Source organism: Gossypium arboreum, chromosome 5 (genome assembly GCF_025698485.1).
Source record: "Gossypium arboreum isolate Shixiya-1 chromosome 5, ASM2569848v2, whole genome shotgun sequence".
In the NCBI taxonomy this organism is placed as follows: domain Eukaryota; kingdom Viridiplantae; phylum Streptophyta; class Magnoliopsida; order Malvales; family Malvaceae; genus Gossypium; species Gossypium arboreum.
This window is the reverse complement of record NC_069074.1, coordinates 53438192-53464195: the sequence shown is the minus strand read 5'-3', so window position 1 is coordinate 53464195 and position 26004 is coordinate 53438192. Positions and strand designations below refer to the sequence as shown.

Below are 26004 nucleotides of genomic sequence, written 5' to 3'. Positions count from 1 at the left end.
GCTATATCACTTTTGAGAGACATTGCGTATCAGTGGTAGAATACTCTTGTATCTTTGGTACTGAGGGAATGAGTTACATAGGAATTCTTTCAAGATGAGTTCAGAAAGAAATATATCAGTCAGCAGTTCATTGATTAGAAACGCAAGGAGTTCCTGGAACTGAAACAAGGCCGTATGTCTATGACTGAATACTATCAAGATTTTGTTAGGCTCAGTAAATATGCTTCAGAATGTGTTTCTACAGAGGCTATCATGTGCAAGAGATTCAAAGATGGGCTGAATGAGGATATTAGACTGTTAGTTGAGATTTTAGAGTTGAAGGAATTTTTTGTGCTAGTCAATCGAACCTGCAAAGCTGAAGAGTTGAGCAAAGAAAAGAGAAAGGCTAAGTTTAAGGCTAGAGACTCAAGAAAAAGACCGATAAATAAGTCATTTCAATCTCCATCAAAGAAGTCGAAGGATTTGTATACTCGCTCTAATGCTTCAGCTAGGTATCCCAACAGAGATCGTGGGAAGCAGTATTTGGGTTCTAAGGCCCAAACTACATCAATAGCAAGTGTTGGTAATGCTAGGTCTAATAGACTTGAATGTCAACACTATGGTAGATAACATCCCGGTGAATGTAGGATGAACAACCAAGCTTGCTTTAAGTGTGGCTCCCCAAATCACTTCATTCGAGATTGCCCTGAAATGGCTAAGAAAGATAATTTTCAGAATGCAAGGCCAAGTAACACTGCTACTAGAGGAAGGCCACTGAGAAATACTAGGAGTGGGAACTAGCAGAGGTGTTGTAACATCCTGATTTTCGGGTTTTTTCACGATTCTCGATATTTTGGTAAAGTTTTTTAAAATTTGGTATTTGGTTGTGGAATTCATAATTTGAGTAGGTAAATGGGCTTATGGAAGGCCCATGTGCTGGCCAAAACCCAGTGGAATTTTTGAATTTTGGACTTAAGAAGTTAGGGGCCTTGGATAGGTGGTCTTATTAAAATTTGTGGGTAAAATGTAACACAAAAGATCCTCTGGTAAAGTGGCTAAGTGACGCCACTAGGGAGCTATAAAGGTGGCGTGTAAGTGTTGGGGGAAGACCTGGGTTCGATTCCCTATGATGGCAAAGGTAATGTTATTTTTATGCTTGTGCATGCTAGAGTTTAAAGCTGGATGGAACTCTGTGGGAGAGAGTTTGAAATAGTCAAATGCATGAATTAAGGAGGGATAAGGGGAGAGATTTTAGGGATTTGAGATAGGGATAGAGCTTAGCCGAATTGAGGGGATTAGAGAGGGGTTTTAGTTAGGGATTTTCGGTAATAGGAATTAGGGTATGCGGTTTTCTCTTTTTGGTGTAGTCTTTTTCTCTCTTTTCTCTTCCAGCCAAATCTACCTTCCTCCCATTCATCTTTTCTTCTTTTTCTTTTCCAAAACCGGCCCACTACTCCCCTTCGTTCACCTATTGTTTTTCTTACCATCACTACTGCTGAAATACCGCAAAAGCCGAAATTCGTGGGGACTAGGTGGTGTCGATTCTTTGTTGACCAGCAAACCTTTTCTTTCACTTTTTAGTGGTCAATTCCCTTATCTTCTAGGCATAAACGGATTCAAGAAGAGAGACTGTGGTAAGTGCTCGAACTCTAAACGATTCCTATAGTAACTGTTGACAAAAGCCAAAACCCCTATAGTTTAGGAGATGGTTGAATGTGGGTATAAGCTCTATTGAGTTTTTCTTTTAATTTTTTTTATGGTTTGTTTAGTAGGGGAGCAGCAAGGCATAGGGTCAACTTGGATTAGTTTGGATCATCGGAGTGGCTAGAGCTAGTCATCAATTTCGGCAAAGGTAAGGTTCTTAAGGCCATTATGGATGGTGGCCGAATGTGTAAGTGTTGAAATTAGATGGTTCTCGATTTGGTTCAAGTATTGTGAGCTGATCGGTTGATTATAGGAGAAATCATGTAGGAGATCTCGTCGAGGAATATTGCAAAACAGGTGTGTAACGAACCCTTTTTCATAGCTTAAAACGATAAATGCCGAAAAGCCGAAATGATGAAATTCTGGCATTTCGAGGACTTGTGAGCAAGTGAATGCTCATTGGTTAGTTAGATTCGCTAAGTTGATGATCGGGATCGTTGGAACAGGTAAGAGCACGATTTTTGGCATGACGGTAAGTTAGGCCTCGAGGGGCAAAAGTTGGGCCCAATGGGCTTTTGGGCCCATTTGGGTAAAATTGGTAGAAAATGAAAACTTGTTAACTTGCACATTAAGACTGGTAACAACATTATGGAATATAGGCTAAATGGGCCTAGATGACAAAATCGGCTATGTAGGGCCCATTAGGTGTTTTTTGGCCCAATAACTCAGTTTCGCTAAAAATGGGCCAGAATCGCTGTTTAAAACATATAAATTGTTAGTAACTAATAATGAACATCGAAAACCCTAATATTTGGTAAAATTATGAAATTACCTTTATAATACGGAAATGATTGTTTTGCCCCTAGGTAAAAATGACCATTATACCCCTAGGGTTTAATTATAAATTTGATACGTGGGATATGATATACATGATTGATATGATATGCACATGATATGTATGAAGTGCTCATGATGAATTCATAAATGCATTGGGTTCGGTTTTTATATGGATGGAGGAAGTGCAAAAGGGCTTATGCCCCAATTTATTGAAAAGGGCTTATGCCCCGCCATCAAAAGGGCTTATGCCCCGCTTATTGAAAAGGGCTTTGCCCTGGCCATCAAAAGGGCTTGGCCCGATTATTAAAAGAGGCTAGGCCTCCAGATATATGATAAAGCAGCCTATCTTGCCAGTGGTGTGTTGGTTGGGTGGGTTGAATCATTCCCCACATGGTGTGTTGGTTGGTACAGGTGGAGAGTAGCGGATGGTGGGTCGAGTAGTCTCCCCAATTGGGCTTGCATTCATTCTTTCATTGACATTACTCATGATAATGAAATGGGCCTACGGGTCATACCGTTTACAGTAAAGGCTTCGGCCCAGTGTTATGAAATATGGAATATGAAAAGGCTTTACCAAAGATATGTTGAGATTGGATTTGGGCTTAGGCCCAAAGAAGTCGATATTGCTTTGGGCTCTAAAAGGGGCTTGTTACACATTGAGTTTCCAAACTCACCCCCTTTCCTTAACCTTGCAGGTGAGCCTTGATTTGGGGACTTGGAGCCAGAGGGGATTCAGAGTGGCCACGGTGATCGCCTTTGGGCTTTTGAATAAGTGTTTGGTTTTCATAAAATTTGCTTTATTTATTATTTATTTTTGGGTTGTAATAAGGCCATTTTGACTTGATTTTCTTTCTTTTCTGGGATTATTTTATTTTTAATAACTTTAATCTGTTTGATAATAAATGGGCTAGACTTAGGACGTGTTTTCAAAATGATAATTGTTTTCAAAATAACACCACGCCACGATTATCCAATTTATCAAACATTTCAACTTAAATAAATTACAACTGTGACAGCCCTAAATTGACCCTAGTCGGAAAGTGGTTTCGGGACCACTAAACCGAGACATAAAAATAATTGACCGTTATAGTTGATGCTCATTATATGTACATATACATGTGTGAAAATTTCATGTTTGGATTTTGTTAATTGTAAGTGAATTTTATCAAATAGGACTTATGCGAGAAAATCTAGAAATGTGCTAGGCAAATGTAAAGTGGTCTATTAATGCATGATGTGAAAATGATGGGTTTGCATGTCAATTTTCCCAAAAGTTAAGCATGATGGCCAGCCATGCTATGAGTGGAAACATGTTGCAAACATGTTTAGTTAGTGGTTATGTTAGAAAGAATAAAATAATGAAAAAAAAAAAAGAAATATGATGAAAACAAAGAAAAGAAAAAAAAAAGTGTCCATCCTTTCATTTTTTCTTTCCTTGGCCGAATGTCCTAAGAAGAAGGGGGGGAAAGAGCTTGAGAAAATCAGCCATGGTAGTTGCTAGACCAAGGTATGTTTGATGTTGTCCATGAGATTCATGCATGTTTTTAGTTGTTAGTTTGAATTCTATCTATCCCATGGTTGGATTTGGGGTTGTTGGAGAGTTGGGATTTGACAAAGAAGCTTAAAAATTTTAGTTGATACCTTGATGCTATTAACATGTTAGTTATATGGATGTGTTAAGTTGCTTGTTATGTTAGCATGAAAGTTGAAGTTGCTAAGTCATTTTGTTGGAGGTGCCGAATTTAGGACTAAGAAGAGAATGAGAATTCGGCTAACCTAGTTGAAAGGGGATGTTGCCGATTTGTAGATTTAGATTATGGGAGCGGCTATGATGGGCATTAAGATGTTGAACTTAAGAAATGTAGTCACATGTGGGTTTATATGATATTACAAATAGAGGTGAAGCTATGCTAAATTTGGAAAAAGTCGATCAAGTGTGCATGAGAAGAATTTAGGTGTCTAGATGATGTTATAGATGACATTGTACAAATATATGTATTCGGCCATTAAAGTGAGTATGTAGGTGATGTTGAATCAAATTTCTTTGGTGCACATTCGGTTATGTATATGTATATATATATATATATACACACATAAGTATGCCCATTCGTGATGTACCTTTAATTATGTGTATAATCGACTAAATGGGTAATTAGTAAGAGTGGTTGCCGAATACACAAACATACATATGCATGTGTAATTGAATTATAAATGTTTAGCAAGATGATTTAACTAGTTAATTTATTTATTAAGCCCGAGAAGTTAAAGAAGGGGAATCAAGCAAGGGTAAAGCCAAGGACATCGAGTAGCCGGGTCGGAACCGTTATACCCAACACAAGGTAAGTCCTTAAGCATTTTTTTTGTGAGAACTCCTTGGATAGATATTTTTTCAGAATGATTCTCCTACTTACTAATATGACCATATGTACAATTTGAGTTAAGTAAATTGCTTTACCATGATGAAACAACATAGGGCACTATGTGTGCAAAATTATGTGGCACTATGTGTGCCGATGGGGAGGTTGAAGCATGAGGGAATCTCAAATGCACTATGTGTGCGATTTACTATGGCACTATGTGTGCGATTTACTATGGCACTATGTGTGCGATTTACTATGGCACTATGTGTGCGAACATAATAAGCACTATGTGTGCAACATTCGGTTGTTGATATAAATTGTGCATGAATGAGGTAAGTGATTGAGCCACTAACTAAATATCGAAATTGAGGTTGTGCGGTATATGCATAAATTTATCTAGTGCATCGTTGTTCCAAATTTGAGGAAATGGATCTAAATCGATTGGGCTGACTTGGCATTTGATTTGATTGAAGGACTTGGCATGAGATCGAACCAAAATTTTAAGAAATTGTAGCATAGTTTGTCATGGTTGGAAAAATCGATTTTGTATTATTTGTTTTTCACTTATGATTATTATTGTTGGACGGTAGAGTAGTGCTTAAGACTTACTGAGTTATGTACTCATTTGGTGTGCTCATTGTTGCTTATTTAAGTTCTTGATCCATTTTGTGTGCTCGGGACCGTCGTCGAAGTCATCACACCGGCTAGCAAATTTTGGTATTTTCTTCTTAGTTGGTTTAGGAGAACATTTCGGCATGTATAGGCTATTATATTTTGTTGAAATTTGGTATGTAACTTTAGCCATGCGAAAATGGCATAATGTTCGGTTGGATTTGGTTCTATGATGTTTGGACACAAGCCTTGGTAATTCGGTTTTGGTTGAGTATTGGTTGAAGCCTACTCGATTATTATGTCATATGTCATGGCTGATTATTTTCGGTGTTAACTTCATGATTTGGTAATAGTGTAGTAGGGAGACGGTGATGATCAACCTTTGGCATGGCTAGTCATGGTCATAATTTCTAATATGTATGATGAATTATTGGTTAGATCAAAGAAAAACCATGAAATAGGCATAGTTTGCTTTAGTAACAGATGCTGACAGCAGCAGTGATGTGAGATTGAAAAACCACTAAAAATAGTAGAAATGGAATTAAATTATGAATAGATTATGTAATCAAAGCTTGATGAGTCTATTTCCATATGGAAGAAACAAAACTACCATATGAGCTGTATGTTAAGAGATATTTAGGTTTTCGTGAAACAGGGCCAGAACGGTTTCTGGATTCCCTGTTCCGACTTTGGAAATTCATTATAAATTAACCAGAGATAATTAGGAGTCATGCCATATATGTATAGATTCCTCTTTGAGTCTAGTTTCTATAGAAACAAACGGAATCAGCATTGAAGCCCTGTACAAGGAGATATCCAAGTCGTAATGCGCGAAGGTTAGTGTAGTCGATCCCTGTAACATGGGAGATTTTAACTAATAAACTGTACTAATTGGCCCGACCAAAAATTCTAGAAAACAATTTGTAGATGCATATATGAGTCTAGTTTCAGGGAAAAATCACGAAACTGATTTTCGAGTTGTGGAACTCAAGATATGAATTTTAAGGTGACAAGTGATACGATAGCCACCGTCTGGAAATTTTTAAAATGAACTGCAAGTAAAGGAATTAAGTCGGTCAGCACCTAGTGTTCGACTCCGACAATGGTCTCGGGCACGGGGTGTTACAACAACTCGATTTAACCAGGTGTGGCAATGGTTGTGGGCATGTCTAGGATTGGATCCATTCGAAGAGCTTGGTACTTAAGCAGCCTTCATGGCTCACCTCCTCTGTTACGGATTCCTACCTGGTGCCCAGCTTCCATTCACTTTGTTAGCTTAACCAAAGTCATTTTTTTAAAACACTAAAATGAAACATGGATTCTTATTTCAATGTGGCACGTCAGATTCGGTCATAACGTCTAGGCCGGGTTTGGGGTGTTACAAGTGTGATGAAAGAGTTAATTGTGAGATCAAAGGTCAAAACACCTGCTAGAACTTACGTTATTCGAGCTCGCGAAGATGCATCTGATGTTATCACTGGTACATTTTCTCTCTATGATACTAATGTAGTTGCTTGATTGATCTTGGATCGACTCATTCTTATATTTACATGAATTTGGTATCTAGTAAGAATTTGCCTGTTGAGTCTACTGAGTATGTGGTTAAAGTGTCGAACCCCTTAGGCAAATATGTTCTAGTTGATAAAGTTTGCAAGAATTGTCTTTTAATGATTCAAGGTCACTGTTTTTCGGCTGACTTGATGCTTTTACCGTTTGATGAGTTCGATGTATTTCTTGGAATGGATTGGTTGACCTTACATGATGTTTTAGCGAATTGTAGATGAAAGATTATTGAATTGAAATGTCAAAATAACAAAATTATTCGGATTGAACCGAATGAGCCGATTGAGTTGCCTATTGTGATTTCATCGATGTTGGATCAGAGGTATGTAAGAAAAGGTTGTGAAGCTTATCTTGTGTATATACTGAATACGAAAGTGTCTAAATTGAAGATTAAATCTGTGCCGATAGTATGTGAATATCCGAATGTGTTCCCAGAGGAGTTGCCTGGATTACCACCGATTAGAGAGATTGAGTTTACTATTGATTTAGTACCGGGGACTTCACTTATATCGATAGCTCTATATAGAATGGCTCCACCCGAATTGAAAGAATTGAAGTCTCATTGCAAGAGCTGACAGATAAGGGTTTTGTGAGACCAAGTTTTTCAACCTAGGGTGCACCAGTGTAATTCGTCAAGAAGAAAGACGGATCCATGAAGTTTGTATTAATTATCGTCAGCGTAACAAGGCTACGATAAAGAACAAGTATCCCTTACCGAGAATTGATGATTTGTTCGACCAGTTGAAAGGGGGAAATAGTGTTCTCGAATATAGACTTAAGATCAGGCTATTATCAGTTGAGAGTTAAAGATTTGGATGTGCTGAAGACCACGTTCAAAATGAGGTACGGCAATATGAATTTCTTGTTATCCCTTTTGGATTAACTAATGCTCTTATAGTTTTTATAGACTTGATGATTCGAATCTTCAGACCATATTTAGATAAGTTTGCAGTTCTTTATTTTCTACGACATTTTGATTTATTCACGAGATGAGTCTGAGCATGCCGAACATTTAAGAATTGTATTGCAGACTTTGAGAGATATGAAATTATTTGCTAAATTCAGCAAAAGTGAGTTTTTGCTTCGAAAGGTCAGATTTTTGGCACACAATGTTTCAGCGAAAGGTATACAGCTTAATCCAAGTAAGATTTTGACAGTTTTTGATTGGAAACCTCTGAGAAATGTATCCAAAGTTAGAGGCTTTTTAGGTTTAGCTGGTTATTATTGACGTTTTGTTAAAGGATTTTCAATGATTGCTACACCTATAACTAGATTGTTACAAAAAGGTGAAATTCGAGTGGTCTAAGAAATGTCAAAAGAGTTTTGATTAGTTGAAAGCGTTGTTGACTGAGGCACAGGTGTTAGTGCAACCTGAGTCAGGAAAAGAGTTTGTCTTTTTTTAGTGACGCGTCTTTGAATGGTCTTGGTTGTATGTTGATGCAATAGGGTAAAGTGATAGCTTATGCCTCGAGACAGTTGAAACCATGCGAAAGGAATTATCTGATGCACGACTTGGAATTGGTGGCGATTATTTTTGCTTTAAAAATTTGGTGACACCATTTGTTCGATGAAAAGTGTCACATCTTTACTGATAACAAGAGTTTAAAGTATTTGATGACTCAAAAAGATTCGCATTTACGACAACGGAGATGGCTCGAGTTGTTGAAACACTATGAGTTGGTAATCGATTATCATCCTAGGAAGGAGAATGTAGTTGTCAATGCTTTGAGTAAGAAATCTTTGTTTGCTTTGAGAGAAATGAATACGCGACTAACTTTTTCTGATGATGGATCGATTCTAGCCGAGTTAAAAGCTACACTGGTATTTCTTCATCAAATTTGCGAAGCTCAAAAATGTGACAGTGAATTGCAAGCTAAGAGAGTTCAGTGCAAACCGAATAGTGATTCAGATTTTCAGATTGGGGTCGATGATTGTTTGATGTTCTGAGGTAGGATTTGTGTACCGAAAGATACTGAGTTGATTCAAAAAATTCTTCATGAGGCACATAGTGGTTGTGTATCTGTTCATCCAGGAAGTACGAAGATGTATAATGATTTGAAGAAATTGTATTGGTGGTGGGTATGAAATGAGATATTTCTGAATTTGTATCGAGATATCTGATTTTTCAAAAAGTAAAGGCCGAACATCAAGTACCTTCGAGTTTACTTCAGCCTAGAAGATTCTTGAGTGGAAATGGGACAGAATTATGATGGATTTCGTAACTGGATTACCTCTGACTCCAAAGAAGAAAGATGTTGTTTGAGTCATTGTTGATAGATTGACAAAATCAGCTCATTTTCTTTCGGTACGTACTGATTATTCACTTGATAAGCTCACTAAATTGTACATTGCTGAGATTGTTAGATTCCACGGGTGCCTACTTCTATTATTTTGGATAGAGATTCGAGGTTTACGTCGCGATTTTGGAAGAAATTGCAAGAAGCGTTGGGTACAAAGTTAAATTTTAGTACTGCGTTCCATCAGCAAATAGACAGTCAATCTAAGAGAGTGATTCAAATTCTCGAAGATATGATTCGCTGTTGTGTTTTAGAGTTCGAAGGCAGTTGGGAGAAATACCTACCATTCGTCGAATTTGCTTATAACAATAGTTATCAGTCGAGTATAAAGATGGCACTGTTTAAAGCATTGTATGGTTGCAAATGCTGAACTCCGTTATACTAGACCAAGCTTAATGAGAAGTAGATTCGCGGGGTTGATTAGGTCAAAGAAACTGAAGAAAAGGTGAAAGTAATTCGTGATTGTTTGAAAGTAGCTTCTGATCAACAAAAATCATACACGGATTTGAAATGACAGAATATTGAATTTCAGGTAGGTGATAAAGTGTTTCTGAAAGTTTCACCGTGGAAGAAAATTCTTAGATTTGGTCGCAAAGGCAAGTTGCATCCACGGTTCATTGGGCCGTATGAGATTATTGAAAGAATAGGGGCAGTGGCATATTGATTAGCTTTGCCGTTGGAATTGGAAAGAATTCAAAATGTGTTTCATGTATCGATGTTGTGCCATTATTGATCAAATCCTTCGCAAATAATCTCACAACAAAGATTGAGATTCGACCTGATATGACTGGTGAAGAACCGATCAAGATTTTAGCTCGGGAAGTTAAACAGTTGAGAAATAAAAAGCATAGCTCTAGTGAAAGTTTTGTGGCAAGGACATGGGGTCAAAGAGGCTACGTGGGAACCTGAGGAAGTTATGAGAAAATAGTACCCTAATCTCTTTTCTGGTAAGATTTTCGGGGACAAAAATCCCTAAAGTGGGGAGAGTTGTAACAGCTCATTTTTGGGTCAAATCAGAATAGTGGTTTCGGGACCACAAATCTAAAGTAGAAATATTTATTTTGTTATTATTTTAAGGTCTAAAGTATGATTGAATGATTGTGTGAAAATTTCGTTAAGAAATTTTATCGATTGAGTATCCAATTTGACTAGAAGGACTAAATTGCAATAGGAGAAAAATGTGAGTTCTCTATGTTAAAGGTACCTAATTGCTATGAATTCTTAAATTACAGGTCCTTAAATGCTAATTAGACCATTATATTTTGTATGGACAAAAATGGACATGGTTAGGTAAAATTTTAAAGTTTTTCATTAAGGGCATTTTAGCCATTTGGAAAATAAAGACAAAATTAACAACTAAAAGTGTCCATATTCTTCAATTTAGTCCCCCTAGCCGAATTTTTCAAGGAGAAGCCATAGCTAGGGTTTGGTCAACTTCCAAGCTCAATTGTAGTTCCGTATTTGTCTCGTTTTTAACGATTTTTATATTTTTGAGATCGTTATAACTTGATTTACCTATTTCAAGGACTAGTTTGAAAGAAAGGTGAAGTTTAAAATTTTACCCATGTTGAACATGTATGTATTTTGATGTTTGATAGTAGAAAATGTATGTTTGCTGTTTGTTAAATGACTTTTGTAAAGTGATTTTCGGTAAAAAAACGACAAATAGGGACTTATTTGTAAAAGTCTATAAAATGAGAAGAAAAATGTGAATAAATGAAAATTTTGGGCTATTATGAGCATGAAGAAGGTCTGGCTAGGCTTGGGTTGTGAGGAAATTGAAAGAAATTCATTTTACGAGCCTAAGGACTAAATTGTAAAAATGTCAAAAGGTTAAGGGCAAAAATTTAATTTTAGCCATATTGTGTTTTTTGGCTGAATTGAGTAATGTGATGATTAAATAAGTTAAATTTGATATTATAGATCAAGAAAAATGAAGTTCGAGTTTAGACCGGGAAAATAACAAGGTTGTGGACTAAATCGAACTTATAGTCATTTTTGTAACCGAGGTAAGTTCTTATGTTAAATAAGCTTTAATATAATTGTATTTAAATGTTTTAATATTTCATGAACTGTATGATTGATTGCGTGGACGAGTTTAACTCTATGGATGAGTTCAACGACAATTCAATAAGCAAGAAATCTCATTTGAACCTTAAGAATAGATTAGGATACAAGTGACATGTCACTAGGGTTACCATGTGTTATGAGATTATGTGATCCGGGTCTGGTCTCGTATGTCTTGCCAGTGGCTAAGTATACCGGCATATGTTACGGTTCCTTGACAGCTTGTGTGAACAGCACCAAGTAGCTACGTCTTAACTGACAGCTTGTGTGAGCAAACCCGTTGATTAGCTCGAGAGCGAGCAATTATGTGATATGAGATTGAGGTAGCATTGGCTACATATGTGGCACTTAGTGCGCAAGATTCCCAAGTATCTAACATTACTATTCTGAGTGGTTCACGGGTATGTCAAAGATGAGAATAAGTGTAGATTCATTACGAGATGGTACAGATATGTACTCGAAGCTTAGGATTATTAATTCGTGAAATGACGATTTCAAGGTAAGTTGTGATGGAATTGAATGTTCATGAGACTATGGTAAATGATGTCATCTTATGTTTTATTACTTGCATGATTAATGTATGGTAAGGTTGCTTATTTCTTCATACGGGCTTACTAAGCTATATAGCTTACTCCATTTTATTTTCAATGTTTTATAGTGTCACCAAGCTAGCTCGGGATTGGAGATTGTCGGAAGTCGCACCGCACTATCAAACTATCCTTTTGGTACTAATGATTTTAGAACATTTTGAGAGTATGGCATGTATAGGGATTGGGCATTTTGTTATATGTTTCATTTGATTTGGCCAAATGTATTGGCTTATATTTGTTTAAGGTGATTTGGTATTTAGCGATGTAATTGGCTTATTTTGGCTAAAATGGTTGTAAGCCCATTTATATAAGTATATGTGTTAATGCCTTCTTGTTTTTTGTGTTTTGCAATGGATTGCTATATTTTATTATGGTTAAATGACTTGTTGTGAAATGGATGAAATGGTTCCTTTGGTGTGCTAGAAAGTCTAAGTAGCATTATGCATTAAGTATTCATGTTGATACTTGTGAATGTGAGTTTGGTATGAATTGATTTGGTAAAATTATGCTATAGTAAATATGATAAGTGTTGGTAATCTTGATAATGTATGTTTTGGTTGCTTAAACATGCCATGGATTATGTCATTGATCTTAGGTGTGTGTAGGTGTAAAAGAGGGTGACAAATGGCTTGGTAAAGTATTTTATCCACATGGGTTGACACATGAGAGTGTGTCTAGGCCATGTGTGACACATGGTCTATCCCATGGGCATGTGTTCTGGTCGTGTGTCCCCTACACCTTAATTTTGAGAAACAGAATTAGCACATAGGCGTGTGTCTCAGCTGTGTGAGTGACACGGTCTCAGGCATGGGCGTGTATCCCGACCATGTGAAGTCTGCACCTATTTTATGAAAATATAATTTATCACAAGGCTTGGCACATGGGCATGTGACTTGGCCGTGTGACGTCAATTTGCTCATGTATTGCAAAACAAATAGTTGCACGGGTTAGGGATAGGGGCGAGTGTGACCACACAGCCTGCCCACACAGGCATGTCCCAAGCCACACGGGCGTATGACCCCTGTTCATAACAAAATTTTTATAATTTTTGTAAAAATTTCCTAAGTGCTCAGTTTAGTCTCGAACCACTTCCAAAACATGTTTCGAGCCTCGTAGGCTCATATTAGGGACTTTATGGTTGAATGCAAAAAGTTCTTAATTTGGAAGAAAATTTATGACTCGGAATTTTATGTTTGCTTACTTTGTAAGTCTGGTAATGCCTCGTATCCTATTCTAGCATTGAATACGGGTAAGGGGTGTTACATTTATAGTGAATTCATAGCTAGCTCGGGTTCGAGGATCGTCGTAGACATCATCACACTATCCACCTATCTCTCGGTACTTATGAACTTGGTATTTTAAGTATATAGCATGTATAGGGATTTTGGTTATTTTGGTTGACTTAATAATGATTTTGGCCAAATGAATTGGATTTTAAATGTATATGTTTTGGTATGTAAAAATAGCCATGAGTGATGGCTTATTTTGGTATATTTGGTATGTTTGAATCATGTACATATATGTATGAATAAGTCTTGTGAATTGAGTTGGTTGATGGCTGTGTGATGATTGTTTGAAGTAGTTGATATTTGGTATGAACTAAATGGCAAATTGGAATATTATGTGTCTTGTATATTGTTGGCATTGAAATGGTTTAAATGATACTTGGTTGAGGTGGATTTAATGCCTATTATACTTTGAGTTGATTCTTTGAATTGTGGTGTAGGTGTGTGATTATTTGAGTGGCAAAATGGCTTGGTAAATAGCCTATTTTTGTCCACATGGGCCTCGTAAAGCATGTTTAGTCCCGAACCACTCCCAAAGCATGTTTAGGGTCTCGTAGGCTCGTATTAGGGACAAATTGATTGAGATTGAATGATGAATGGTTGAATTGAGAAAATGTATGCTAAAAGAATGTTTAATTGTACTGTGAGTCTAGTAATGCATCGTAACCCTATTTCGGCGTTGAATACGGGTGAGGGGTGTTACATTCCATATTCATTTCAAACATATAAGTAACATTTTAATACGGAATTTAGCATCTCTTAAGCCTTATCAAGCATGTGGCCAATCTCATATATTTATGCATTTATGCAATTCAAATGTTCACATTCAACTCAAGCATAAAATTAACATTTTTATCATTTATCATTTGTCGGGCATTATAATTGATCGGGCACTTTCATTTATCGAGCTTTAACGAGTATGTGATCATTTCACATATTTATGGCATTTATACAATTCGCAAACACAACATTTAATTCAAGCATAAAAACATATACAATTTAGTTACACGAACTTACAATTTAGTTACAAGAACTTACCTCGACAAATGTTCGTGTACATAAATCTACTAATTCGACATTTTCCTCCTTTCCTCGTTCTATCTCTGAATTTGGTCTACTGGATCTATACGAGTAAATTTAACATCAATTTATCATATTTTATATTCAAGTGGACTCAATTTTTATCCTAGGTAAAATTATCATTTTGCCCCTAACTTTTCCATAAATTTTCATTTCGTCCCTAGGCTCGGAAAATAAAAATTGTGCAATTTACTCCCTATTCCAAGCCTAACCAAAATCCCATTACAAAATTTACAGAACATGTATTCATAAAAATTCAGCATTTTTCTTCAATTTCACAACTTTACGTTTTAGTCCCTAAATCATGTTTTCATCAATAATCACTTTGTAAAAGTTGTTTATCTATCAACAACCTTTCTTTTTCTACCAAAAATTTCTAATTTTCAGCACATACATCCATGATTCATTTTCCATACTTCGATAACTTCTCAAATTGATCCCCCAAATAGATAGATTAAGCTATCCTGGTTTTAAAAATATCAAAATTACTAAAAACGGGCCAAGGAAACTTACCCAATTTGGCCATGAAAGTTTCTTCTCTCTCTCTCCTAGGGTTTCCATGTACTTTTGGGGAAGAAGATGATAAATAAAATGGTATTTCTTTTTTATCATCTTTTAATTAATTAAATATTTTCACTTTCCAATTTAGTCCTTGCCCTTTTTCTAAATTTACATGGATGAGTCACCAAAATATCTGCATACTTTCTTTAATGGTCTAATTACCATATAAGGACCTCAAGTTTTGAATTTTACAGCTATTTAATCCTTATAGCTACTAGAATTTAACTTTTGCATTTTATACGATTTGGTCCTTCTCGTAATTAAGCACATAATCGATAAAATTTTCTTATCAAAATTTTCACAAGACATGTCTATCATAATACGGACCATATATTAAAATAAAATAAATTTTATTTTTTGGCTCAGATTTGTGGTCCCGAAACCCCTATTCCGATCTCACTAGAAAATAGGCTATTACATGCATCTTACATTAAACCTTGAAAAAATTTCTAAGTCGTTGCAATGATAATTCCTACACCCATTGAATCAAGCCACATTGATGTGATTCTGGTCACATCATGTTACGAAGCCATGCAAAGATATCGAGATTGGCCCAAACACAAGGGCCCATGTGTAAAATGAAACATTTCATGGGTTTGAATGATTTTGGGCCAACATTTTAAGGACTTTTAATTAAGTCATGTTTGTATTTGAATTCCAAAGCTTATGTTTGTATCTTATTTATGTGTTTCATATGTTAATTGTGTTATAAGTTCATAATTATATGTGTGTGTTAATTTGCCACATTTGGTTTGTCAGTTGTTTATAGGCATGAGTCATGTGCATGGTGTTTTGCTTGTGTTAGTTAAAGCATGTTGTTTGACTAAGTCAATTCATCCATGTGTGTGTGCATCAAGAGTCTAAGTGTGCATCTAGTTTAGTTAAGTGCCATAGCCGATTGTGATTTGTGTTTGTTGCAAAAGGATTATGCTTATTTATATGGTGTATGTGTCTATTCGTGTGGCCTAATGAAGGACTTTTCATCTAGCCGAATGCATGCACCAAGAACCATCTAGAATGTTCAAGATTCAAGCCTTCAATGATGATACATGTGTTTGTTCTTATGAAAGGCCAAGTACATGTCTTAGTGGATTTCTTAATGAAGAAGGATTCATGAAAAAATCAAATTGAATGTACATCATAAATTCAGCCATTGAATGAACATATACATGCACCAAGGTGGGAATGAATTTCAAATATCCATGTTGTCCTTTCAACATCCCAATACGCATTAAAGCTTCAAATTAAGATGGTGCATGTCCCATGCAATGCACATTCAGCCAAAAGGGTTAAGGGAGATCAAAGGCCACTCATTCATGAATTTGAAGATTGCTTCCTAGATAAGCACGCATGAAAGAATTTAAGAAAGGAATATGTCCATTTGGTTTATACATGAATGCATCATGTTCATGAATAGAATTTTAATGCTTCAATTGTTAGTGTGAACACCTTTTTTATGCTGAATTTGAATGGCCATTTTAGGGCCTATATAAATCAAGTAATTGGTCATTTGTAAGGTTGAAGACATTTTGAATCAAAAAAACTTTATTTGTGAGATTCTTCTCTCCAAGGTTTTTAACTACTTATTGAACTTATCAAACTCTCACAACTTTGTGGCGTTCACCCCTTGTCTTATCACTTCGATTTCCTATCCTGAAGCGTGGCAACTTCCTTATACCAGGGTTCGAGTAATTCGTTAAGTTTAATCGGATCGGGCTCTATTATAACTCTGGTTCCTTAAAGCATTCGAGTACTTTAGGTCAAGGTTTCCACCCAATTTGAACCTATTCGAGATGATCCATCCTTCAAGAATTTATCAAACTTTCCAAGTCTCAGAAAATTGTATCACACCTTGGGTTGATCATTATCAACTAGTAAGAACATGAATTTCCATCCAATTAGTACATGAACGTAATCCTTAAGCATTCACACATATTTATAATCGTGTAACATTTGGCCATTATTCTAACTTAAGCATAGCTCCTTAAGGAATTACATAACTAGATGATCTTGAGTGTATAACCATCAACTCAACACCTATCGCATCATGCACCATAAATGAGTCATCTTGGGACAATCTCACCGAGTAGCATGCTGTGACTAGTTGTGTAACACCCCTAACCCGTCTCTATCACCAAATTAGGGTTACAGAGTATTACATAACAAACAATTTACAACGCTAATCCATTCAATTATTAATTTAAATAACAATATTCAAATATACATTTTATTGATAGAAAAATCACATTTACGGGTCTTAAACCGAGCTTACGGGACCCTAAAAATATATTGGAACAACTAGAGACTGATTTGAATCAAAATAGAGAAATTTGGAAAATAGGGGTCACACGACTATACGGCCAACCATGTGACAAACCGTGTAACTTCAAAATTCCCTCACACAGTCGTGCAGCAGGTCATGTGCTAGATCGTGTGTATATTTGAAATAAGGTCACATAACCGTGTCATAAACCATGTGCTAGCCCATGTTAGCTTCGATGCTAGGTCACACGACCAAATCACAAGTCGTGCCTAGATCGTGTGGCATACTTTTTTGAAACACACGACTGTGTGAAAAGGCTGTGTGCGTGTGACAGCATGTGTCCCAGGTCGTGTACCTCTAATTGAACCTTTAAATGCAGTTTACCATTTCGAACTTACTTAGACCGCAAGCAACTCATATACCAGCAATTAAACCTACTTAAAACACACCTAAAATAATCCAAAACATGTTAAAAGATTCAACCTAAATGCCTAACTAATGTTAAAAGATTCAACCTAAATGCCTAACCAATGTGCCCTCATTCACACCACAATTTTTATATATGACAATCAAGTAATTCACTTAAAATTTTACATTCATGTTCATGTCAATCAATTATCAACAAAGCCTTAAAATACCAAATTCCAAATCACATACCATAAACACCTCAAACATGTCCATTATCATTATCTACCTACCAAATTGACCATATTTCATCATCACATGAGAAATAAACCAAAACAATGCCAAATGACAAGTGTACTGAACGTACCACATCCGAAATAACATCAACATGAAACATAGATTACCAATCCAAAACCATATAAGCTTAATTTCAATTCAACTAACTTTTTCACCTTAACAACATTAAACCCTATAAACATGCCACAAATTATGATAACTCAAACAATAGCTACCAAAAAAGTTTGGATAGTGTGAGGTCTGAGGTTGATCCACCTAACCAATTTCGTAAAACGTTAACTACAAAAACAAAAAAAAAGGTAAGCTTAAGAAGCTTAATTAGTCCATATCTAATAACTCAAATCAACTTACCTCAATCCATAAATGAATACTAAAAGAGCATTAAATTTTCTAAACCTAACAATCATTTCCAAAATCACATAATATCAGTACCAAAAATTTTAATTGAGCGATCATAAACCACATTAGTTCAAATCAAAACAAATCATCCTTTGATAGTTAAATACATAACTTTGTCACCAATATCACATTTACAAAGCATGTTTTTCATACATATAACTATAAACTTTCCCTTCGTTTCAATATTGTTACAAATAACTTTTAAGCACATAATCATTAATTATTCAATTTCATCACTAAACATCTTCAAATAATTCATGAACTCAATATCAACTTACCTTAATCAAATAGATAATTAAGAGGATAAATTTCTAATTCCTAATAATCGAATGCCAAATCACACTACATTAGTATATAATCATATATAACCTAAATGATATTTTTCAAAAGAACTAAACAAATTCTACCAATCACCATATCTCAAATTAATTCTCAACATTTATACACAAGTATTTCATAATGCCATTTTGTAACATCCCGAAATAGGGCCTAAACGGAACAATGGTTGTGAAACCATGAATCCGAGATAGAAAAGTTTATTGCAATTAATTTTATGATTTACCGAGTGATTAGATGCATGTGTTAGAATACCGATAAGAAATTTCAGTGATTGCATGTCCGATTTGCATATTAGGGCTTAATTGCAAAAGTTGATAAATATGAGTTGTAACACCCCAAACCCGGCCCAGACGTTATGGCTGGATCCGACGTGTCACATTGAAGTTTTTAAGAAAACCCATGCCTCTTTCAACGTCCTTTTTAGTGTTTTAAAAGATAGTCTTTGCTAAGTTAATAAAATGAATGGAAGCTGTGCACCAGGTAGGTATCCGAAACAGAGGAGGTGAGCCTAGAAGGCTACTTAAGTACCAAGCTCTTGATTGGATCCAATCCTAGACATGCCCACAACCATTGCCACACTTTGGTGCTAGGTTAGGTTTTGAGAAAAACAAGTTGGAATTCATTTAAGTAGATATTTTTGATAAATCGATTAATTGTATAGTTACGTTATTTTGAAAAAAATTATCATTTTGGAAACGCGCCCTAGGTCTAACTCATATTGTTATCAGAAAAATATAGGGTATAAGATAAAATAATCCCAGAAAAATAATTAAAATGGCCTTATTACAATCCAAAACCAAATAATAATATTAATAAGATAAAACTTATAAAGAAATAAATCGGTTACTTATTGCAATTAAAAGAAATAGGAACAGTAGTGTGGCCATCTCCGAGTCCCTTGCGCTCTAAACCATCTAAGCTTAGGGATTACCTTGCGATTAGAAACGGGTGAGTTTACGAAAACTCAGATGTGTAACCCCAATAACAAACAAACAAGTAAATAACACGGTATCAAGACAATCGGGCCAAAGCCCTATTTAGTCTTGACATATCGGGTCAAGCCTTTCCATAAATCATATCACTGGCCCGAAGCCTTTTCATAAATCATATCACTGGGCTGAAGCCTTTTCATAAATCATATCACTAGGCCAAAACCTTTTCATAAATCATATCACTGGGCCGAAGCCTTTACTATAAACGGTATGGCCCTTAGGCCCATTTCAATATCACATGTAATGTCAATGGATGTATGCAAGCCCATTTGGGGAGACTACTCAACCCTCCATCCGCTACTCTCCACCCTTACCAACCAAGCTCTCCATGTGGGGAATAACTCAACCCACCCAACCAAACTCTCCACTGGCAACATAGCTTCTTTATTATATAACTAGAAGCCTAGCCTCTTTGAATAACTGGGGAAAAGCCCTTTTTGATAAACTGGGGCAAAGCCCTTTTCGGTAAACTGGGGCAAAGCCCTTTTAGCACTTCCTCCATTTTTATAAAACCCAACCCATGCAACATGTCATGTATGCAGAATGTCATGCCCATATTTGAATCGAACAATCACAGTCAAGTCATTCATATCACCAACATATATTCACAATCAAATCAGTCAACCACACAGTCCAAGTCAATCACTTGCCCACAAGGGAAAAACAGTCATCTACCACCCTAGGGGAAAAATGGTAATTTTACCCAAGGGTATCTCGGTAATTCTACCCTACAGGGGTGTTTCGGTATTTCTACCCTACAACGGTATTCGGTAATTCTACCCTACAGGGGTATTTCAGTAATTCTACCCTACAGGGGTATTTCGGTAATTCTACCCTACAGGGGTATTTCGATATTTTAAAAATCGAGAGTATTTCGATAATTTCACAAATCAGGGGTATTTTGTAATTTTACAAACCAGGGGTATTTTGGTAATTTTACTGATCGAGGGTATTTTGGTAATTTTGTAAACCAAGGGTATTTCAGTAATTTTGTAAATCAAGGGTAAAACGGTAATTCTATAAATCAAGGGTAAAACGATAATTCTGTAAATCGAGGGTGAAATGGTAATTCTATAAATCGAGGGTAAAATGGTAATTCTATAAATCGAGAGTAAAATGGTAATTCTGTAAATCGAGGGTAAAACGGTAATTCTGTAAATCGAGGGTACTTTGGTAATTTTACAAATTGAGGGCATTTCAATAATTTGGTAAACTAAAGTATTCCAAACAGGGATAACAATACGAATGGGCCTAAAGCCTATTCTCAGCCCAAATAGGCCCACACGCTCGTGTGGCCCTTTTAGCCCAAATCTAGCCACAAATATGAGATTCACCTAGCCTAGTCCAATATTTACTACACAATCAAACAACTTATCCAATTGGGCCCGTAGGCCCATTAGGCCCACATGACCTCTTTCAGCCCATCACGGCCCGAAGTAGCCATCCTACAGCTAGAGTAGCGAGAAAATACACACCTGATAGGAGACTGGAGTTAATCCACGCTCCGAGCACTCTTAACCGACGCCTAACCCAAATGAGCACGCCATACAGCGAAAGGGATCAGCCAAGAAAAGGTACCTTTACTCTCCTCATGGTTCCCTCTATTTAAAGCCAGCTTCGCAACCACTCTTATGTTAGCTTCCCGATGTGGGATCCCTTCAACATCAGAGTTTAAATTCAACACCAACTCTTGTCGCCCCCTGTTAGCAAAATAAATGCTCCTTGCTTGCCATGGGATTCGAACCCATGCCTCCCCTCAGATGCTCCACACACTACTTGCCACTAAGCCACAAGGCTTTTTGTGTCATATTTTATCCCCAATTAATTATAAGGTCTAAAGGCCAAAGTCCAGGTTCCCTTAAAAAAACCAGAATAAATTGCAAGAGCCAAGGCTTGAACCTAGGCTCCCATACAACCTTAATGATGCCATAACCACTAGACTACAAGCTTCCTTGTGTCATTTATTTAACACAATAATTTAAAAGGCCCTCATCCAAGCATCCAAGTTTTTTTTTTCACTTAATACCAAAATTTTTGCTAAAGGCGAGGTTTGAACCTAAGATTTCTCCAACACTTCTCAGGGCCATTAACCACTAAAACAGACATTTAATTGTGTCATTTCATTGCACAATTAAATACCTATATATAACCTCCTTACGGACCCACACTCAAGGCTCGATACTTCTAAGCCCAAATTCAGGGTGTTACAATTCTACCCCCCTTAAAGAAATTTCGTCCTCGAAATTTCCCACTCTCAGACTACACCACCACACCTCCACAGTGCACTCTGATACTAATAATACTAACATACACCCAAAACATTTATCCATCAGAGCGGATAGATTTCACATGCAAACAATTTCTACATTTCCAAAACACACACCAAATAAATACTAAATCTAAATTCAAGCGTTACAGTTTACTCTAACTAGAGAGCTTTAGTATAGTGCTACTATCTACAGTAGTTTCTCAATATAGCATTTCAATCTATAACAGTAAACAGAGTTAGAGAACTTACAGATTTGGTGCCGGAGACTCGGTGTACCACACTTTCAGTAGCATCTTTTCAGAAAAAAGTCAAGTTTTGTTGATAAATTTCAAAATAAAATTTTAGAAAAACCCCAATTTCGAAAAACCCTAATTTCGAAAAAGAAAAAAAATAACAATAATTTTCTGCTACCTATACCACAGCCGAGTTTTGTAACCTGGCTCTGATACCACTAAATGTAACACCCCAAACCTGGCCCAGACGTTATGGCCGGATCCGACGTGTCACATTGAAGTTTTTAAGAAAACCCATGCCTCTTTCAACGTCCTTCTTAGTGTTTTAAAAGATAGTCTTCGCTAAGTTAATAAAGTGAATGGAAGTTGTGCACCAGGTAGGTATCCGAAACAGAGGAGGTGAGCCTAGAAGGCTGCTTAAGTACCAAGCTTTTGATTGGATCCAATCCTAGACATGCCCACAACTATTGCCACACTTTGGTGCTAGGTTAGGTTTTGAGAAAAACGAGTTGGAATTCATTTAAGTTGATATTTTTGATAAACCAATTAATTGTATCGTTGTGTTATTTTGAAAACAATTATCATTTTCGAAACGCGCCCTAGGTCTAACTCATATTGTTATCAGAAAAATATAGGGTATAAGATAAAATAATCCCAGAAAAATAATTAAATTGGCCTTATTACAACCCAAAACCAAATAATAATATTAATAAGATAAAACTTATAAAGAAATAAATCGGCTACTTATTGCAATTAAAAGAAACAGAAACAGTAGTGTGGCCATCTCCGAGTCCCTCGCAGCTCCAAACCATCTAAGCTTAGGGATTACCTTGCAGTTAGAAACGGGTGAGTTTACGAAAACTCGATGTGTAACCCCAATAACAAACAAACAATAAATAACACAGTATCAAGACAATCTGGGCCAAAGCCCTATTTAGTCTTGACATATACTGGGCCAAAGCCTTTCCATAAATCATATCACTGGGCCGAAGCCTTTTCATAAATCATATCACTAGGCCGAAGCCTTTTCATAAATCATATCACTGGGCCGAAGCCTTTACTATAAACGGTATGGCCCTTAGGCCCATTTCAATATCACATGTAATGTCAATGGATGTATGCAAGCCCATTTGGGAAGACTACTCAACCCACCATCCGCTACTCTCCACCTGTACCAACCAAGCTCTCCATGTGAGGAATAACTCAACCCACCCAACCAAACTCTCCATGTGGGGAATAACTCAACCCACCCAACCAAACTCTCCACTGGCAACATAACTGCTTTATTATATAATTAGAGGCCTAGCCTCTGTTAATAACTGGGGCAAAGCCCTTTTTGATAAACTGGGGTAAAGCCCTTTTCGGTAAACTGGGGCAAAGCCCTTTTAGCACTTCCTCCATTTTTATATAACCCAACCCATGCAACATGTCATGTATGCAGAATGTCATGCCCATATTTGAATCAAACAATCACAGTCAAGTCATTCATATCACCAACATATATTCACAATCAAATCCGTCAACCACACAGTCCAAGTCAGTCACTTACCCATAAGGGCAAAACAGTCATCTAACACCCTAGGGGCAAAATGGTAATTTTACCCAAGGGTATCTCGGTAATTCTACCCTACAAGGGTATTTCGATAATTCTACCCTACAGGGGTATTTCAGTAATTCTTCCCTACAGGGGTATTTCGGTAATTCTACCTTACAGGGTTATTTCAGTAATTCTACCTTACAAGGTTATTTCAGTAATTCTATCCTACAGGGGTATTTCGGTAATTCTACCCTACAGGGGTATTTCGATATTTTACAAATTGAGAGTATTTCGATAATTTCACAAATCAGGGGTATTTTGGTAATTTTACTGATCGAGGGTATTTTGGTAATTTTGTAAACCAAGGGTATTTTAGTAATTTTGTAAATCAAAGGTAAAACAGTAATTCTGTAAATCGAGGGTAAAATGGTAATTCTTTAAATCAAGGGTAAAATGGTAATTCTATAAATCGAGGTAAAATAATAATTTTGTAAATCGAGGGTGAGACGGTAATTCTACAAATCGAGGGTAAAATGGTAATTTTATAAATCGAAGGTAAAATGCTAATTCTGTAAATCGGGGGTAAAACGATAATTTTGTAAATCGAGGGTACTTTGGTAATTTTACAAATTGAGGGCATTTCAGTAATTTGGTAAATTAAAGTATTCTAAACAGGGATAACAATACGAATGGGCCTAAAGCCTATTCTCAGCCCAAATAGGCCCATATGCTCGTGTGGCCCTTTTAGCCCAAATCTAGTCCAATATTTACTACACAATCAAACAACTTATCCAATTGGACCCGTAGGCCCATTAGGCCCACATGACCCCTTTCGGCCCATCACGGCCCGAAGTAGCCATCCTACAGTTAGAGTAGCGAGAAAATACACACCTGATAGGAGACTGGAGTTAATCCACGCTCCGAGCACTCTTAACCGACGCCCAACCCAAACGAGCACGCCATACAGCGAAAGGGATCAGCCAAGAAAAGGTACCTTTACTCTCCTCATAGTTCCCTCTGTTTAAAGTCAGCTTCGCAACCACTCTTACGTTAGCTTCCCGATGTGGGATCCCTCCAACATCAAAGTTTAAATTTAACACCAACTCTTCCCACCCCCTGTTAGCAAAATAAATGCTCCTTGCTTGCCATGGGATTCGAACCCATGCCTCCCCTCAGATGCTCCACACGCTACTTGCCACTAAGCCACAAGGCTTTTTGTGCCATATTTTATCCCCAATTAATTATAAGGTCTAAAGGCCAAAGTCTAGGTTCCCTTAAAAAAACCAAAATAAATTGCAAGAGCCAAGGCTTGAACCCAAGCTCCCACACAACCTTAATGATGCCACAACCACTAGACTACAAGCTTCCTTGTGTTATTTATTTAACACAATAATTTAAAAGGCCCTCATCCAAGCATCCAGGTTTTTTTTCACTTAATACCAAAATTTTTGCTAAAGCCCAGGTTTGAACCCAAGATTTCTCCAACACTTTTCAGGGCCATTAACCACTAAAGCAGACATTTAATTGTGTCATTTCATTGCACAATTAAATACCTATATATAACCTCCTTACGGACCCACACTCAAGGCTCAATACTTCTAGGCCCAAATTCAGGGTGTTACATGAGTTCTAAATGCTAAGGGATCAAATTGAAGTGATAATTGAAGTAGAGGGCCTTAAATGGTAATTATACCATTATATTTTCATGGACAAAAATGGATATACATAGGTAGAAATAACAAAAAAAAATTAATGAAGGGCATTTTAGTAAACTGTCAAATAAAAGAATTAAAAAGGGAAAAAGATGGCAAAAATGTGCTCATCTTCTTCCTTAGGCCGAATTTCAAAGGTTCTCCATAGCTAGGGTTTGTTTCAAGTTTTCAAGCTTCATTGTAAGTGATTCCAAGCCCCGTTTTTAATGTTCTTTACGTTTTTGGAGTCCCGGTAACTTGATTAAGCTTATTCCAGCAATAATTTAACCTAGGGTTTATAATTGGAAAAATACCTGTGACAGCCCAAAATTGACCCTAGTCGGGAAGTGGTTTCGGGACCGCTAAACCAAGTCACCGAAATGTTTGAACGTAATATTTATTATCTAGAATATGTAATTATGAATGTGTGAAAATTTCAAGCTTCGATTTAGTCGATTGCATGTGAATTCAGTTAGTAGGACTTGTGTGACACTTTTGAAATGTGATAGGCTAATCTATAAGGACCTAATAGTGCATGTAATCAAAAGGGAGGACTTGCATGTCAAATTTCCCCCCCTAAGTGCTAGTGGCCAGCCATGACAAAGAGTTATGGGCAAAAACATGTCATAAAACATGTTGTGACAATGGTGTATGTAAGAAAAAAAATAAAATAATGAGCATGGGAATTGAATAATGAAAGGGA

At 36.6% G+C, this 26004-nt stretch overlaps 1 long non-coding RNA gene across 1 annotated transcript; it reads right to left on the bottom strand.

Moving 5' to 3' along the window:
* Nucleotides 1-22712: 22712 nt before the first annotated feature.
* Nucleotides 22713-24606, bottom strand: LOC128292912 (uncharacterized). Its single transcript, XR_008282903.1, has 2 exons — nt 24502-24606; nt 22713-22902 (listed from the first exon to the last, which is right to left on the bottom strand). It is a non-coding gene; the product is annotated as an uncharacterized LOC128292912 (long non-coding RNA).
* Between the last annotated feature and the right edge of the window lie 1398 nt (nt 24607-26004).